Raw genomic sequence first — 19,500 nt, 5'->3', positions numbered from 1 at the left:
TTCTAGGTTGGAACAGAGACCTTAGATATCCTGCCTCAGTTTCCAGAAGGCCTTTTGATCACCCTCCTACAGTGTCCTGGAAAATGGTCACAGACTTAGATTTAAACACTCTCACATTTGGTTTATTATTTTAAGGTATTTTTGTTGATAATCAGATGTCCCCACACAACCCTACTCCCAAAAAAGGGCTTCCTGAAGTTTCTAACTCTTTATCCTAGTTTAGGGTATGAAGTGGCGTAGGAGCTTTTGAAAAAAAGATGAAGAAAGAATTACATTAAGGTTAATCCTTCTTCATCATAATAGTCCTTCAGATCATAAATTTTCTCTTCTGTAGATTTAATATCTCCAGGTTTTTTTTGTTGTTGTTTACCGTTTCTCATATGAACACATGTAAAACCTCCATGATTTTTATAGCCTCTAATGCATGAATAGTAAAAAAACAGAGTTTCTAATTCTCCTGATACCTCTGTTTTACAGTTTTTGTCTTCCTTCGTGGAAGACAATCCCACCTCTTTCCTCCTGACGATGTCCTAGTTTATCTACCTTTAAATAACTCAAATTAGCTTCTGCTCTCCACATCTTTTCCTTATCGTTTTTCCTGGAAGAAATTTCTTTTCTTTCACTCCACTAATTTTATCAGCATTTTCTTAAAGCATTTCTCACGTTCTACCTTCTACCACAGCCATTTGTACACATACCCTATTTCCTTAAAGGGAGAAAACTGGAGACTCAGCTATAAATAAATGAATAAATGAGTAATTACAGAAGATTTATTTCAAATTCACTTATCGTCTCAGTCATACACTTCAAGAAACAATCAAGTTTGTTAAGTTTCCGTACTAACCCTTAATTTCTATATTCCTTACTTGGCTTAGCGCAATGCCCCGAATAGGAACTAAATAAATATTTGCCCAATTAAATGGTACTGCTAAATATGTTGACCTAACTATAGGAGGTGGTATTTATTTCTAGCAATTTTATCCCCAATTTGATCCCTTATTCCTATATTTTAAGAATTGAGGGAGGGGGATTCTGGAAATTTCAACCAACATGTTAGCTTTTCCTCTCGACTTTAAGATATCTAAAAGTTTGATCAGCATGCCATCATATATCCTCAAACAAGTCATTAGTAAAAATGCTGATATACCCTGTGATTTCCTGTTAGAGATATCCCTCTGCAGTGATAATGTATTCATAATCAGAACTCTTAAAATGCAATCATTCCACCATCAAACTATTTGATTATCATACTCACATATTCCTTTCATGTTCCCAATTTGATTGCTGCTGGGAAGTTCAGCTTAGTCAGGACTTATATTTCTCAAACCCTTTCCATATAGGTGGGGAGCAAAACAGGGCAAGCGACTAGCTCCCACCAGTGGAATGAGTTTGCCTGTGGTACACATGACTGCCAGGTTAAGGGTCTTAAGAAGGAGATAGTCTTCCCCACTCTCTTTCCTCTTCAGCTGACTTGATGCAGGCTAGCACAGTGAATGTAAAAGTCATTTGTTGAAGTTAGATGAGCCATAAGACGGAGGAAGCCTGGTTCTCTGTAACTGAAAAAAGAGCTGCGCTCCTATAACTCTTGAATTCTGCACAAGCAAGAAACAAGCTTCTATCCTGTTTGAGACACTGGGTATTGTTTTTGTTTGTCACAGCAACTAGCATTATTCTTTTGGGTTGGCCAACCAATACTAACATGACTGTGCATGCAGTTACCTTTCCCTATATTTCTTCCTTGCTGGCAGAGCCCTCCTTCCTTTATAGAAGCTAAAAATTCCTCATCTTCATATTACCAGTGCTGTTTTGGAGCTAGAGCACGGGCAGGTGACCATTTCTAGCTGAAAAGGCCGAAAGTAGGGGCTTCCCTGGTGGCGCAGTGGTTGCGCGTCCGCCTGCCGATGCAGGGGAGCCGGGTTCGCGCCCCGGTCTGGGAGGATCCCACGTGCCGCGGAGCGGCTGGGCCCGTGAGCCATGGCCGCTGAGCCTGCGCGTCCGGAGCCTGTGCTCCGCGACGGGAGAGGCCACAGCAGAGGGAGGCCCGCATACCACAAAAAAAAAAAAAAAAAAAGACCGAAAGTAACATCTTCTTGGAACTTCTGGGAAAGAAATTTCCTAATCAGAGGAGCGGCACCAGGACTTTTTCTGCAAAAAACATCTTCCTTCCCATGAGGAGAAGTCCAAAGATAAAGATCATAAAATGACAAAGTAGATGGCTCAAAGGAGCCTGGGTCCTTAAAAATAAACCTCTGTGTTTAAAACTTTGTACTTTTCTCTCAGTCTGGTAATACTATCATAAAATGATATTATTAGTCTAATATGACATTTTTATTTAACTCATTATGTTGCCTTGTGATTACCACTTAATTTTCTTATCTTTCTGTCAATGCTTTTTAAAAATAATTAATTCTAAAATTTTGTTCCAAATCATTGTCAAGGTCACTGGTGTACAGTTTCTTAAACTCACCCTCTGTAAAAACCAGAATACATTTGACAGTATTCAATGACCCTTTGTCTACAGACCTGAAATTTATTCCCTCAAATTTAGTTTGCTTTCTTCAAAAAGCCTTTCACTATGACCAGAGAGACTAGAAAGATATACAAATTTGGTAGATGACCAAAAAGAATCCAGTCTTATTCTAAGCCACCTGGAGTCTAAAGGATCGTATAAATATTATTCACTAATGGATTACTTTGAGTCAGTGTCAAGTTTATCTTCCTGGGCACCAAGGATACTCTTTCTAGTTCACTCCTAACTTCCCTGTCTACCTTTCCCTTCCTTGTACTCCCAACTCCCCATGCTGGCTTCATTTTGATGTCACTCCTCCTCTCTTTACTAGAAAACCCCTTTTGCCCTGAGATATTCAACTTTTCATAGTAGTCCTCCTATAATATAAACAAACCTCTCCTGTATTTAATACTGTTGGTTTCTCATGGTACAACCCTCCCTACAAGGCAGAAGATATGCGAGGGAAAAAAAGAAGATATAGCCCAGGAATCCAGTTATTTATAATTCCTTTTTATATAATGCTTAATTTTGATTCTGTAAAAATCTTCTGAAACATGAGATTCCATACAGAAGTCATTTGAGATAAAGAGGCCCTGAAACAGTGTTTCTGAATATTTTCTTTATTTCCCCATGTAAACACAGCTCAAAATTCTGCACCGATTATTGAATGAGTGACTATAATACTGAAAAAAGACCTTTATATAGAATGTGGTATTGCACTAGCAACCAGTAGCCGTTGCCTACAATTACATTCAATTTTCAGTGGAGAGAGTAGAATTGACGTTTACATTGAGAAAAAAAACAATATTTGAGGCAAGTATTATACCTCATAGGCTGGTATTTTCTCAAAATGTATCATGAATATTACATTTTTAAAAACTATCAAAAACTAATCTGTTTAGCAAAATGTCAATCAAATAATTGCATGAATTTAACTTAAATTGCAGAATTTCAAATAATTTTCCAAAATGTAAAATATTTCTCTGATTTGCTAGATATTCCAGAGGATTCAAATATTGATAAGACATAATTCTTACCCTCAGGAAACTTAAAATCTAGTGGATGAAATAGGAGGTACATTAATAAATATAATCCAAGGGAGAAAGGGCTAAATCATTGGATTGAGAAGCAATAATGTTTGGGGAACACAGGAGCAGGAAGATCAATTCCAAGTATGAGTGACAGGGAGGTTAGAGGAGGCTTCATGACCAAGGTAAACTTTGAAAAGGATTTTAGAAGATAGATAAATTTTTATAGATTATTATGATGGGTGTTATGGTATTATGATTATTATGAAGGGAAATGAGGTGTTATTCCAGGTGGAGGGAAGAATGCAAAGACATCCTTGAGACAGGAAAGTAAATGGCAGAACTGGGAATCAATGAATAGTCTCTTAGACTATGTGGAGGGAAATGTAGGCTGAGATCAGATCACAGAGAGACATGACTATCATGCTTAGGAGGAGTGATTTTTTTCCTATAGCTCTATTGGGGATTCATTAGAGTTTTTGCATAAGGTAGTTCCTGACTTTTCTAAGAGAAACTCTCTAGCAGCTCTGCAAAGGAGAAGAAGAATGACAATAGTATGCAACTGTCAGAGCCGGCGAAAGGGTTAGGAAGAACTAAAAGCAACAGTGGGGATACAGAGATTTGCAGACACTTGTAATGGGAAATAATTATCAGTTTAGGATGAATGGTTGATTCTGTAACTCAATGTTAACCACAGCTTTGTGAGGATATGGAAATAAAATTCTAAGTAAGTCGTTATAACTTCATCTCTGCTAATGAAAACACATTGTCCTAGAAACTAAAACACTGTGAGAACAGCAAGGTGACTTCCTGTTGGTTAATCAGACTTTTTTTATGTTTTCATTATGCATCCTTATATGAAAGTAATTACCACTTTCTTTCTTTGCCTTCACTTCTGGTTTGTATATTTAATTCCAAATCCTTATACTTAAAGATGTAATGGAGTGAAGTATAGCCCTTTCTCACAATTCTGTGTGGCTTACCCAAAGTGTTATTTTATCTTATCAAAGATTTAATATAAAATAAAACATTTTTAACTTCAATTGACCATGATTGCTGAGCTGGATCATTGGTAAAGGCATGGGCTCTTAATGAGTACATGGTTTAAAAGAATAACATCAAGGAAGCTTTCAACTCTGACCATGGAAATGAATTCCAAGGGACTAAGGGCAAAATTCTTTTTTCTCTCTACACAAAATTTAAAATTTCTCTTGTTGCCTGTTTCTTAAAATATTTTATTTTATTATTTTACCTTATTTTATCCTTTGATCCCCTTCACCCATTTCTCCCATCCCTAACCACCCACCTCTGACAACCACTAATCTGTTCTCTGTATCTATGACCTTGATTTTTTTTTTTAGATTCCTCATATAAGAAAGGCCATATGGTATTTGTCTTTCTCTGTCCGAATTATTTCTTTTAGCATCATGTTTTTGAGATCCATCCATGTTGTCTCAAATGACAAGGCCCCATTCTTTTTTATGGTTAAATAATATTCATTTATATATATATATATATATATATATGCATACCTCTTTTATTGTGCTTCACTTTACTGTACTTCTCAGTATTGCATTTTTTGAAAATTGAATGTTTTTTGCAACCCTGCCTCAAGCAAGTCTATAAGCACCATTTCTCCAACCACATTATTTTTTAAGGTATTTACTTTTTAAATGACATAATACTATTGTACACTTAATAGACTACAGAATAGTGTAAACATAACTTTCATGTACAATGACAAATGGAAAATTCATGTGGCTCACTTTATTGTGATATTAGCCATATTATGGTTGTTTAGGTCTGAACCCACAGTATCGCCGAGGTATGCTTGTACACAATTTCTTTATCCATTCATCCATCAGTGGACACTTAGCGTGCTCCCATATCTTGGTTATTGTAAATAGTGCTGCCATGAACATGGGGATATATATATTTTTCAAGTTAGTGCTTTTGTTTTCTTTAGATAAAAACCTAGAAGTAGAATTGCTGGATCATATGGTAGTTCTACTTTTAATTTCTTGAGGAATCTTCATACTGTTTCTTCCAGAGGGGTTGCACCAATTTACATTCCCACAAGCAGTGCACCAGGGTAACCTTTTCTCCACAACCTTGCCAACATTTGTTATTTCTTGTCTTTTGGATAATAACCATTCTAACAGAGGTGAGGTAATATTTCATTGTGGTTTTGATTTGCATTTCCCTGATAATTAGTGACATTGAGCATCTTTTCATCCACCTGTTGGCCATCTGTATGTCATTTTTGGAAAAGTGTCTATTCAGATCTTTTGCCAATTTTTTAATCAGATTGTTTTTGTTTTGTTTTGTTTTTGCTATTGAGTTGTATAATTTCTTCATATATTTTTGGTAATAACCCCTTATCAGATATAAGATTTGCAAATGTTTTCTCCCATTCCATAGGTTGCCTTTTCATGTTGTTTGTGGTTTCCTTTGCTGTGCAGACGCTGTTTAGTTTGACGTAATCCCACTTGTTTATTTTTGCTTTTCTGGCTTTTACTTTTGGCGTTAAGATTGTAAAAACTCATTGCCAAGACCTATGTCAAGGAGCTTCCTGCCAATGTCTTCTTCTAGGAGTTTATGGTTCAGGTATTACATTCCAGTCTTTAATCTATTTTAGGTTAATTTTTGTGTATGGTGTAAGATGGTGGTCCAGTTTTATTCTTTTGAGTATGGCTCTACAGTTTTCCCAACACCATTTATTTAAAGGATTATTCTTTCTTCGTTCTATATTCTTGGCTCCTTTGTTGTAAATTAATTGACCATACGTGCATGGATTTCTGAGCTCTCTATTCTATTCCACTGATCAATATGTCTGTTTTTATGCCAATACCATACTGTTTTAATTACTATAGCTTTGTAGTAGAGTTTGAAATCCGGGAGTGTGATGCCTCCAGCTTTGTTCTTCTTTCTCAAGATTGCTTTGGCTATTTAGGATCTTTTACATTTCCATGTAAATTTTAAGGATATTTGTTCTATTTCTGTGAAGAATGACATTGGAATTTTGATAGGGATTTCATTGAATCTGTGGATTGCTTTGGGTAATATGGACATTTTAACAATACTGATTCTTCCAATTCATGAGCATGGAATATTTTTCATTCATTTATCTTCTTCAATTCCTTTTCTTAATGACTTATTATTTTCAGTATACAGGTCTTTCACTTTGGTTAAATTTATTTAAGGTATTTTATTCTTTTGATGCAGATGTAAATGGGATTTTTTAAAATTTCTCTTTCTGATAGTTCATTATTAGTGTATAAAAATACAAGAGATTTTTGTATTGATTTTGTATTCTGCAACATTACTGAATTTATTAGTTCTAATAGTTTTTTATGGAATCTTTAGATTTTTCTGTATATACTATGATGTCTTCTGCAAATAGTGACAATTTTGCTTACTTCTTTCCAATTTGGAAGAAAGAAAAACATTTTTTTGCTTTATTTTACCTAATTTCTCTGTCTAGGACTTCCAATACTATGTTGAGTAAAAGTGGCTATAGTGGGCATTCTTGTCTTGTTCCTGGTCTTAGAGGAAAATCTTTCAGGTTTTCATCATTGAGCACAATGTTAGCTGTGGGCTAATCATATATGGCCTTTGTCATGTTGAGTTATGTTTTCTATATACCCATTTTGTTGAAAGTTTTTATTGTAAATGGATGTTACATTTTGTCAAATGCTTTTCCTGCATCTATTGAAATGATCATATAATTTTTATCCTTCAGGTTGTTAATGTGATGTATCATATCAGCTGATTTTGTGGCTGTTGAACAAGCCCTGCATCCTTGGAATAAATCCCACTCAATCATGGTATATGATCATTTTAATGTATTGTTAAGTTTGGTTTGTTAATATTTTGTTGAGCATTTTGCATCTATGTTCATCAGTGAATTTCACCTGTAATTTTCTTTTCTTTGGCATCTTTGTCTGGTTTTGGTATGAAGGTAATGATGGCCTTGTAAAATGAGTTGGAAAATTTCCCACCTCTTCTAGTTTTTGGAAGAGTTTGGGAAGGTTTGTTATTAATTCTCCTTTGAAAGTTTGGTAGAACATCTTATTGTCTGTTTTTTAATTACTAATTTTAGTTAAATAATAAAAGGGACATATAAATCAAGGTAGTGGGCACGATCTACAATATTGTCATTACCATGATTCCACACTAGGAAGATAGCAAGAATCTAAAATTCTGATCCCACATTTAATGGTGAAATATTCAATTACAGTCAATGGGAAATTAATAGGCAGCCTAGAACTATAGAATTAGCAGTTTATATTTCATTAATAATGTTATCAGATCTCTAAGGATCTTTTCGTCAACTATAGTTAGGAAGGTTTTCGGTTGAAAGGTTTTAAATGAACATTTTGGAGATTCATAAATTTATGCAGTCTGTAAACAATTTTTAAGTTCTACCTATTTGAAACACCATCAATTCTATTTAGCTTATTAAATGGATTCTAATCTCTCATGTTATCCTGTCTAAAATCTCTTCAGATTCTCATTCTACTACTTAATATATGAATGACCTCTTATAAAAATTTAAATGTTTGTAGAGACTTTAATTTATCTGAGCCTCAGTTTACTTGACTATAAAATGAGACTCCAAATGCCCATCTTGCTGGGAAACTGACTGGATTTAGTGAGATGATATAGGTAAGCATGGATTTCAAGGAAAAATAGGACTATTCTTATGACATTTTCCAATTCTCTTTATTTATACTTTAGATCACATTCCCAAAGGAGTTTCTATTTCATAACATATTTATAACTGGTTTTCGGCTAATTGCTTTAAATCTACATTGTCATGAAATGCTAATTTTCTAAAACCTGAATTAAGGTACAATAGTCTTAAAATTAAAACTGTTGCTTCTTATTTTTCCAATTTCTGAAAAAAAATAAAACTTCCCTTTTCTCTTCTATGATTTTTTTTTCTATAAATTTGGTTCTGGTAGTGTTTGCTAAGTAAAATAAGCAGATGATATAATAAAGAAACAACTAGAGAATTAAAAGGAATAGAAAAACCAAGGATTGTCATGTCTTTAAAATAATCTTCATTACTTTCTCAATGTAGAAATTTGCATAAATATTTTCTGCTAGTTACATTGTTCCCAGTGTACCTGAAAAAATTATATAGATACATATATATGTATATGTATACATATTCTTATTCATTGTCCTCAGTAGAGAGCACCATGGCTTCTTGATGCTTTGCTTGTCTTTAAAAATATTCCATAATTCAGATTTTTCACAAATTCAGAGTATCTCTCCAATTGACATATGTTAAAAAGACTATTTTTTTTCTAAAGGAAAATGTCTTAGCAGAAGAAATTTTTCTGACAAGACATAGTTGCCTCAGTTTGTTTTTGTTTTTCTTAGTGGTCCGTCTATTAAGAGGATGGTATCAAGAAAAACAAAAACTAAAAACATCTAATAAAATTCAATTTTACTAAGCAGAAAAAAATCAGTTTGTTAGTATGTGCTTTGGTATATTTTCATAATTAAATAATCAGTCATATACATAAATGCCTTCATAGATCAAGAGAAATGTACAGAGCAGAAGGACCGTATTCTCTTAGTCAGTGATGTAATAAGGACAAAGAATTGACCAAAATAATTTTCAAGAGACTGTTGTAAAACAGATGACAAGACCCAATCTTCCAAAGGTTATATTACCATCCTGCCTTAAACAATCGGTCCCTATGTGAGACAGTGAGCGCTTAATGAAGTCCGCTGTCAGAAGATGTAGAAGTCCTCCTTTTATCCCATAGATATATCCAAAGAGATGAGAGCTATGAAATCTGCAACCACATGAGACCATGTCACCTCAGAAACAAAAATTCTATCTAAAAAAATCTTTCTCTAAAAGGGACTTTAAACTACTTCCTGATGACCTACAGGGAATCATTTGACAAATTACATATACAAAGTTATAGCTAATTTCTATAAACTTAAAATAATTGTTGTCCATGTATAAATAAATGTTTTATTTATTAAAAGATTTTATTGAGTATGAGTTCTAATTTATAATACATTTTGAAATTTTTCTGTATAAACTATTTGTATTCTAGCACCTCTAAAATTATAGCAGCGTTCCATTTAGGAATAAGCTTCCATGTAAGCTTTTGTTTTCTTAGTTTTTTTGCATGAAAATATAAAATAGACTTTTAAGTTGAATTATATTTAATAGATTACAAAATGGTGAACTATATGGAGTGTGTATTTTAAAAGATAATCACTTTCTGTGATTTATCACCTACCTAGATATTTTAAGACATTGATCATACACCTCCCACTCCCATTTAATAAACAGTTAAACTGAGAAACAGAATTTTCTGTGCACTGAGCATCCCTCCAGACAAGTACACGTCCGGAAAACCTGACTATCGGTCCACCTGGGAAGCCTGGCTGAGCTCCCTTTGCAGGTTTTCCAGCGCATGTGGATTTCCAAGAGCTCCAGTGCTACTTTGCTCAAATCGTTCCACTTGTCACTTTATTGACTCTTCCATTTTCTGCCCAATAATTCTGAGCTGAAGGCAAAAAACACAACAAAAAAACCCACAATTTTTCTTAAAATGATAGTTTCGCAAGGAAGTTTCTCATTATAAACATCTAAACTTGGAATCAGCTGGGGGAAAAGACAATGATGTGGAATCTTCTGAAATCAATAGTTGGAGAGGAAAAATTTTCTTTGTTTGCAGAGCCCTAGATAAAACACTAAGTCCGTAGTAAGGGTTATCATCATTTATTCCCATTGTTTGGTCACTTAGTGTTGCTTCACAAAACACTTCATTGGTTGGCTTTGATTGTATTTAAGAGGAAAAGCACCAACTTTGGAATCAGAACGTAAGACTCATACAGTCAAGTCAGGATTGAAAAAGAAAATGTACAAAAACTACTTTGCATAACACCTAACATCACTAATTATCACCACACCAATAACTATAAGCACCAGAAGAATATTTGTAAGCCTTGCCACCTACTAGATTTGTGGTACTGAGCAAATTATTAAATCTTCTGAACCTCAGTTTCTACTCCATAAACTGGGCAGAATATCTACCTGAAAGGTTGCTGGGAGAATAAATCTGGCCTGTTATTTGCTGAGTTCTCAGTACATTGAAACTACTATTTATTGTTAGAGTAGGACAAAGGGAGGATGGAGTTCCCACTAGGATGAGGGAATTTGTGGTATAGATAATAGTAGACCCTTTTAAAAAGTTAGTTTATTACTTGAAGCTCTCAGAAAAGGCAAGGGAAAAGAAAGATGGAAAATGAAGGGAAAAAGCAGCATTAACATACAGTATATAAAATACATTTCTTAATCAGCCATCCATATTTATTAGATTTTTAAAAAGCATCCGGTGCCTTAAAAGGTTTTTGAGAGCTGCGCTATTTTTAATAAAGTCTCATGTGAAGCACCAAATCAGCTCTTAAAAAGCCTGGAAGTGCAATTCCATTCAATTTATATCAATAGGAATTGCCCAGGTGTAATGTGTTTCATGCAGCGCGTTTCCAGGGACTAAACCCACTGCATTCTTCACCAGGGAAGATATCGAGATGCCTTCCTTGGGGAGCCTTCCCAGAGTGTGTTGGGAAAGATCAGAAAGCAAATATGGAAATCACTAGCATCTTTTGATTTTAAAACGTACCTTGTTGTGCATTTAGCTGGTTGACTTACAAATGAAGAAGACTCCAGCATCAAGTCTCATTGAGTAAGACTTCATAAAAAGTACTCTTTTCTTCCTAGGTGTAACACAAGTAGCTAAACTGTTACTAGATGTTTTTCTCTCTTTTATGATTTTCAGAAAGGAAATAGGTGAATTTTTGTAAGCAGACCAGTTTTTGAAACATAGTATGTTTGGGATTTTTTTAAAATAAACATTTGGTTTCTTTCACAGAAAATTTGCTCTTAAGAATTAAAAATGCCTACCTCGTCTTTTTAACAGCCATGTTACTAGTGTGTCCTTGGTGTGAGAGGAGTGTTTCATAATTAGCTATATATACATATACTCAAACCTAAATTTAGCCTAAATGAATTTTCAGAAAGTTGTAAAATACTGTGTTCAGATTCTGTTCTCTCCAGTGGATTAATCTGAAAAACAACTGGGACTCAATTTAGAATTTCCTGGCAGCAAGCAAGAGAAATGTCACACTCACAGCTTCACTTTATTGAAGGCCCTCTTAGGAGTCCAGTGGAAAGAACTGTGTGTGCCTGGTAGCCAGAGAGCAGTGGGAGGTAATATGTAGTTTATTAATGTGTCTTTGATTTTTTTCATAGTGTTGATGCCTCATGTTAAAATCCAGGACCTTGATCCAATTTTCCCCTCACCCTCCCTCTAATGGAAAAGAGCTATGAAAAACAGATAAAGTTAACAAGATGTTGCATAAAATCAAAGTGCATTTCAGTAATCCCAAGATATTCAATACATTCCATTTGCTTGTGCATTGGATTGGCTCAGTAAATTATGTTCCACTTGTAAATACTGAATTTTAGTATCCAACTGCCAACAGTGCACAATATTCTATATACATTAGACAACATTCTTGTCCTCTGGAAGCTTAAGTTTTGTAAAAACGAAACTAATAATTTGTTTTCTTGGTGTTTTTCTTGTTTTGCATTTTATTAACATGGCAAGAGCCATGCATTTATTAGCTGTGTATTGGATCTGAGTCCCTTTATCCTTTTTATTGAATTGGACTAGATTTTTGAGAAATCGGGGTAAAAAGTTGTATTAGGGTAAATGTGAACCTAGGGATTAAGAAAACTGTCGAGCTAAATAAGAGATAGATTCTGATATTTTAGTGACTAATAAAGTATTGAAAATAATTTTGACAACAGATGCCAAATAAAATTATAGGAGATCACTTTCTGTGTTCTATCAGTAAACTCAAGAAGCCACCACCAAAATGTCAATGAAACATAAGACTTTTATTAAAATGCTAACTGGATTATGAAAGATTAATAATGTTATTTGGTGCTTTACTAGAAATATTTCAGCGGGATGAAGTGAAGGAGAGTAAATGGAGAGATGTCTAAAACTTAATTTTCATCTATTAAGACAATAACTGTCTGGTCTTCAATATTATATTACCAAAGTATAAACTACTAGTTCTGAAGAAGGGTTTTGGGGAAAACCTAGACCTAATGGCAACAAAGTACTCAACATTCTCAGGTTATTGGTAATCGGGCGATAAGTTTTATTTTGGTTTTGGTATGTTTCATAAACTAGGGTTTGGGGTTTTATTCCTATGCTGACTAGAAAGAAAACATTATTTCAAGAAATATTATTTTTATAATATTCTCTTTAGAACTATTTTCTGCCCCGTCTATTCATTCTGCCAAAGCTTAAATTCCAACCCTCATTCGACACTATTTTTCAACACTATTTTTCATCTGTCATTCCCCTGTATTTTGGAACAATTTTGTTCCCTGGCTTACATAATTCCAGGTTGTCATGATAAAGTATGGGTCTCTACTCAATGCCCACAATAGGTAAGGGAGTAGCCAAACTCATCTTGCTAACTTCCTTATGTTTTTGTTTTGCTTGAAAAAATTTTGATGATGCAACAATACTTAAGAGAGGTGATCCTTGCTCACTTCTGAAGGAGGGTCTGCTACCAAGGCTCTGCTGAGAGACAGGTGATACGTTTTGTATTATGTTTGGTCAAAATAATAAAACAAGAATAGAAAGAGGCTGAGTTGAGGCCACAAGAATTCAAGATCCATTTGCAAGTTTAAATTATGAAACAATAGAAACAATGACTAAATAGAGAAGTTGGTCTTCAGAGGAACATGAAATAGAAATGTGGAATCTGAAAGAGAGGGAAAGAGAGACAAAGGAACAGAGCATGGGCATGGCTTTGTAGACCCTGGAAGAAGTATGGGAAGAATGGTTGCTTTATTTCCTGATGACTTCTGTTTTCACATTCCAATATATGTGACCCTTTTAAAATTTTTATTGAAGTACAGTTGATTTACAACATTGTGTTAGTTTCTGCTGTACAGCAACGTGATTCAGTTATACATACGTATCCATTCTTTTTTTTATATTCTTTTCCATTATGGTTTATCACAGGATACTGAATATTGTTGCCTGTGCTATACAGTAGGACCTTGTTGTTTATCCATCCTCTATATAACAGTTTGCATCAGCTAACCCCAAACTCTCAGTCCACCCCCCCAACCCCCTTCCCCCTTGGCAACCACAAGTCTGTTCTCTATGTCTGTGAGTCTGTTTCTGTTTTGTAGATAGGTTCATTTGTGTCAATATATGTATCCTTTTATTCAACTCCTTTTTACTTGAAGTAATTTGAGTCATTATTTTCTACAATTAAAAAAAAAACCTTAGCAAAAACAACTCTGGACAATGAAAAACTGAGTCTTAAAATGTGAAGTTAAATCGGAAAATCATAGAGTTATAGAACCATAGATATCATCTTGTACCATCTTAAAATGTAGCAAACAGAGGTTTAAAAAATATTACAAATGTGCTTAAAATGACATGGTAAAGATTATATAAATAAATAAGCAAATAAATAAATAAATGCGTGTATAGGACGTCTACACTTTATGAAACATTTCAATGATTTTTACCGATAATTTTTAGGGTAGGAATCAGCATGCCTATTTTGCAGATAAGGAAATTGTTATTTGCCCAAAATTACATAGCTGATGTGTAGAAAAAATGGAAATCCTTTCATTTTTCTACCAAGTTAAAATTATGTGCAAGTAAATTAATGAGTGTTTTGTTGACTATAGTGTTCTCTGTTACTATAGCAGGTCACCCCTCTAAAACTAACCAAATGTATTGTAAAAAATAATAACACCACACATATCTAGAAAATATTTCCATTTTTTACACCTGTGCAAGGGATTTACTTAAACATTCTCATAATAATTTGGTTTGGATGATAACGAGGATAATGATGATGGTAATTGTGGTAGTGGTGGTGGTGATAAATGCCTAAATGCCTACTACACATCTCAAAATGAATGTTCCTCAGGTACCCTTCTGGGAATTTCCAAAACAGGAATCATCTTGTATCCCAAATGTCCACTCTACCTATAATTCCGAAGCTCAGAAACTGAGGGTTGTTCTTGCCTCCTCTGCTTAATTCATTCAAGTCATCCACAGAGTCACCAGTCCTTTACACAATCTGTCTTCAAAAGGTATCTTGGACCAGCTGCCCATATGCATGCATACAAGCACCGCCTCTGTTTAGACCATCAGCATCTCTCTTTTGAATGTCTGAGTGAACCTGCTAACTAGACTCCCTGAATCCAGCTTCCCCATCACAGAACAGAATGCTTATTAATCATTTTCACCCCTGGGTAGAGTGAGCTATCTCAAAATGAAATTTGAAAATGTTATACTCCTGCTTAAAATGAAGTAGTGGTTAAAATCCATAGTCTTTAACATGAATTGCTAGGTTTCATTTGACTCTCTCCCTCTACTCTATCCTCATTCTAGCCCTAGCAAACTGTACTACACTCTCTCAGAACCCTAGACATCTGAACTTTCAATTACCCCCAATACTACTATTACCACTATTGCTAACGACTCTTCTGGCTGCCACTGCTGTTTCTGCTACTCTTACTAACTACTACCACCACCACTCTATTAGTCAGAATCAGGAAAGCCAAATTAACACAGTTTTATTCTCCAAAGCAAAAGTTCAGAAGTAGGGTTTTGAGGGCTTCTATGACGAACTATGAAATAAAGGATTTACACCCCCTTTTTCTTAAAACTCTACCATCCATTTTATGGTCGAAAATTGTTCCTTAATTTCCAGCCATTATGTCCATATTCCAATTAGCAGGAAGAGATAAAAATTGCTTTCTCCCACATCTCCCACTGGCCAGAATTTATTCACATTATCATTCCTAAGACCTAAGGTAGGTAGGGAAACAATTATGAGGTATTCATAATTTTCTATAAGCTTAATTATCATCTATGCCTAAAGATAAACATCTTCATCTAAATGATTGATTTTAATTTTCTAAAGTTAGAGGTACATTAAAATAACAATATTAATGGAGGATGTAAAAAAGAGTGAAAAAATTATTCACTATCTTCACTCTGTGTGTGTGTGTGTGTGTGTGTCTGTGTGTGTGTGTCTGTGTGTGTGTGTAAGTATTTGCTGGTACTTTGCATACACAAATTTGCGTTTTGGACAGTTACACATGCAGTTGCTGTTGTTGATTTTAATGCCGGCATCTTCTAAATTCTGGGTTATATTGAGAAAAGTTCTTGCAATAGAGCAAATTATACTCAGTGTTTCAATATATCTTGACCTTTTAGAAGAGACCCAATTGAAAAAGGATCAGTTCTTGGACAAACTTAATTTCCTAATAAGCTTTGTCTTGTTTCTCATGAACTTTTTCTACATTTTGATGTTAAAAGGTGTAATTTTGCCCATTACAGATCTAAGATACTTGAGGGAATTATAAGAGCTTTTCCTTTCCTTTCCTTTCCCTTTGTTTCTGTGTTTCCTCATCTTGTTTCCTCCCTTCCTTCCTTTCCTTCTTCCCTCATTCCTTCTTTTCTTTCTTTTTTTATAACTAAGCAGACAGAGCTACAGCATTAGAAATGTTTGCCTTCCAAAATTAAGTTTTTAAAATGAAATAAATTTAAAGTAAGTATATAGTGCAATATATGACTTACATTTATTTAAGTAAATATATCTTTATCTAATAATTAACGATGTCCTTTCATTCAAATGTACCTTTATAACACCGTTTAGGCCCAGCGACAATTTCTTGAGGTGGAATTGTTCTCTTTACAGATGAAGACGTTAAGGTTCTGAGAGAATATATATATATATATATATATATATTTTTTTTTTTTTTTTTTTTTTTTTTGCGGACCTCTCACTGCTGTGGCCTCTCCCGTTGCGGAGCACAGGCTCCGGACACACAGGCTCAGCGGCCATGGCTCACGGGCCCAGCCGCTCTGCGGCATGTGGGACACGAACCCGTGTCCCCTGCATCGTCAGGCGGACGCTCAACAACTGCGCCACCAGGGAATGCCTGAGAGAATATATTTTTGATTGAATTTCCAAAGTTGCGAAGCCATCAACACACCCTCCTTTTTCAGACAAAAAGTCCAGGGCTCTTTCTAGTCCATAAAGGCGAATGCATCTTTCCTCACATTTTAAGTTCAATACCTGCCACACCCCTTCAGCTTAGCTCAATCAGTGCTAAAAAGAATCTTTGTGGGGCATGCAGGATCTTAGCTGCCCAACCAGGGATAGCCCCATGAAGTGGAAGCATGGAGTCGTAACCATTGGACGGCCAGGGGAGTCCCTCAATCATTATAATTTTAGAAAGAGTGTATCATGTCAAGTTCCAGGATATTTGCTTCCCTCCATAAACCTGAATATGCTCATCATGTACTCTCTCAAACTAATTTAGATAAATGCTTATTTCCTAAGCTTACCGTTCTCTACATTAGGTTTAAGAGCTAATTTTCTGAGACCAACATATCACTTACCCGATGAAAAAAGTCATAAATGGAAAAATGTATCTGTGCCCTGCAAATGCCTAACCTGAAAATACAAGCATTTCCCTTAATCTGATGCAATCCATTTCCATGAATCTCTCTAATAACAATGATGGCATGCATTCTGCCATTGCATGTGCCAGGCTATTTTTCCTGAATACTGCCACTCCACTGGGATCAGTAAAGCACACTGTTAAGGGAGAAGTGTAGGAAGTTCAAAAGGAGCCAAATATGAGAAAAAAATAACAGTCGATCACTTTGGGAGGTAGGCACATGCTGGTTGTATTATCCATTGTACTTGTCAGTATACCGGTTTTTTTTTTTTAATTAAAGAAGGAAAGAAATGGAGAGACATACAACCGTGAGGCAGGAGTAAGGATGGGTTCTTATGGGATGCCACTACTAAGAAATAAGCCAACAGCCTTGAAGTAGGCTTGCAGGTGCCATCAATATCCCTACTGTTCATCTAGACCCTTGCTAATAACCCCAGGGGGGTGGTCCCCACAGGCAAGTGCTCCAGGTCATCAGTGTGTTTAGCTGGGAGGTACTTTTATCCTAGAAGTCTCAAACGAGGACCCACAGGGGACCCACATTTATAGATGTTACAACCCAACTTTTCTGTCTGTGTGTGCATATTTATGTGTGTTTGTTTCTGCTGATCAGTCTTCCATAGAGACAAATGTCTTAATAATAATAAAATATTACAGTAATATTAAATCTTTCTATACAGCACAAAGAGCTCACAGAGGCTTGCCTTGATACTGGTCACCTTCTAAGATCCTAAGCAAATCACTTCTTTAAAAAAATTAATGATTCTAGAAATCCAGAGGACACAGCTTAATTTTTGTTGTCGTTGTTGTTTTTATGTTTGCTTTTGTATCAAATTCTTACATTTTAATTCTAACCTGTATTTTATGATAATGTAGATATGGAATTTTAAACTGCTATTAAATCAATCAAAGCTCCTATTTTATATTAATTTAAGAAGAATCAATGTCTGACTGGAACTACTCCAGAAATATTTAATTAATCACTCTCTTGCTCAAGAGAAACCTTCGTCAGAAATCATTGATTTAGTACAACATTAAATGATGAAAAGGGAAACCTCGCACAGAGAACGTTCCACTACAAGCTTTAAAGATTCTGTTTTCTCTGAGAAGACAAGTAGGGAGGTCTAATCAATTTCAGAAAGTTGAAAAATTTAACCATAGGTGAAATTCTACTTGGAAATATTTTTGTTGCTGCTGTTGAAATAAATTCAGCCAAGGGAAATTCCAATAAAAAGAAAAAATTAATTCTAGAAAACATAGTAGAAAACAAGCCCAAAGGCTATGTTCTCATTCAGTCTTATTTAATCAATTATTACATTTAAAAAACAAAGAAATAAACAAACATAGAGCATTGATCAAGCCTTTCCTTTATTTTTTCCAGCTTTATTGAGATAGAGTTGACATATAACGTTTTACAAGTTTAAGGTGTACAGGGTGATGATTTCATACACTTATATATTTGCAAAATGATTACCACGGTACGGTTAGTTAACACTTCCATCACCTCACATAATTACCATTTCTCCTTTGTGGGGAGAAGACTTAAGATTTACTCTCTTAGCAACTTTCAAGTATACAATACAGTATTAACTATAGTTAGCATAATGTATATCTCCAGAATTTATTCATCTTATAACTGGAAGTTTGTACCCTTTGACCATCTTCACGCCTTCCACCCCTCTTCCCATTTCTGTCCTTGGCAACCACTCATCTACACTTTGTTTCCATGAGCTTGTTTCTTTTAGATTTCACATGTAAGTGAGATCAAGCAGTATTCATCTTTCTCTGTCGGACTTATTTCATTTAGCATAACGTGCACAAGGTCCATTCATGCTGTCAAAAATGGCAGGATTTTCTTCTTACTTTATGGCTGAATAAAATTCCACTGTATATATGCACCACATTTTGCTTATCTATTCATCTGTCCCCAGTTAGGTTGTTTCCATGTCTTGGCTATTGTGGATAATGCTGCCATGAACTCGAGGGTACAGGTACCTCTTTGAGATCCTGTTTTCACTTCCTGCAGATACATACCCAGAAGTAGAATTACTGGATTATATGGTAGTTCTATTTTTCATTTTTTGAGGAATCTCCATACTGGTTTCCAGAGTGGCTGCACCAATTTATCTTCCCAACAGTGCACAGGGGTTCCCATTTCTCCACATCATCACCATTACTTGTTATCTCTTGTCATTCTGATGATAGCCATTCTAACAGGTGTAAAGTGATATTTCATTGTGGTTTTGATTTGCATTTCCCTGATGATTAGTGATGTTGAGCACCTTTTCATGTACCTGTTGGCCATTTGTATGTCTTCTTTGAGAAATGTTTATTCAGTTTCTCTGCCCATTTTTTATTGGATTGTTTATCTTTTGCTATTGATTTGTATGAGTTCTTTA

Source organism: Physeter macrocephalus, chromosome 6 (genome assembly GCF_002837175.3).
Source record: "Physeter macrocephalus isolate SW-GA chromosome 6, ASM283717v5, whole genome shotgun sequence".
NCBI lineage: Eukaryota > Metazoa > Chordata > Mammalia > Artiodactyla > Physeteridae > Physeter > Physeter macrocephalus.
Note: the sequence above shows the minus strand (reverse complement) of the source record.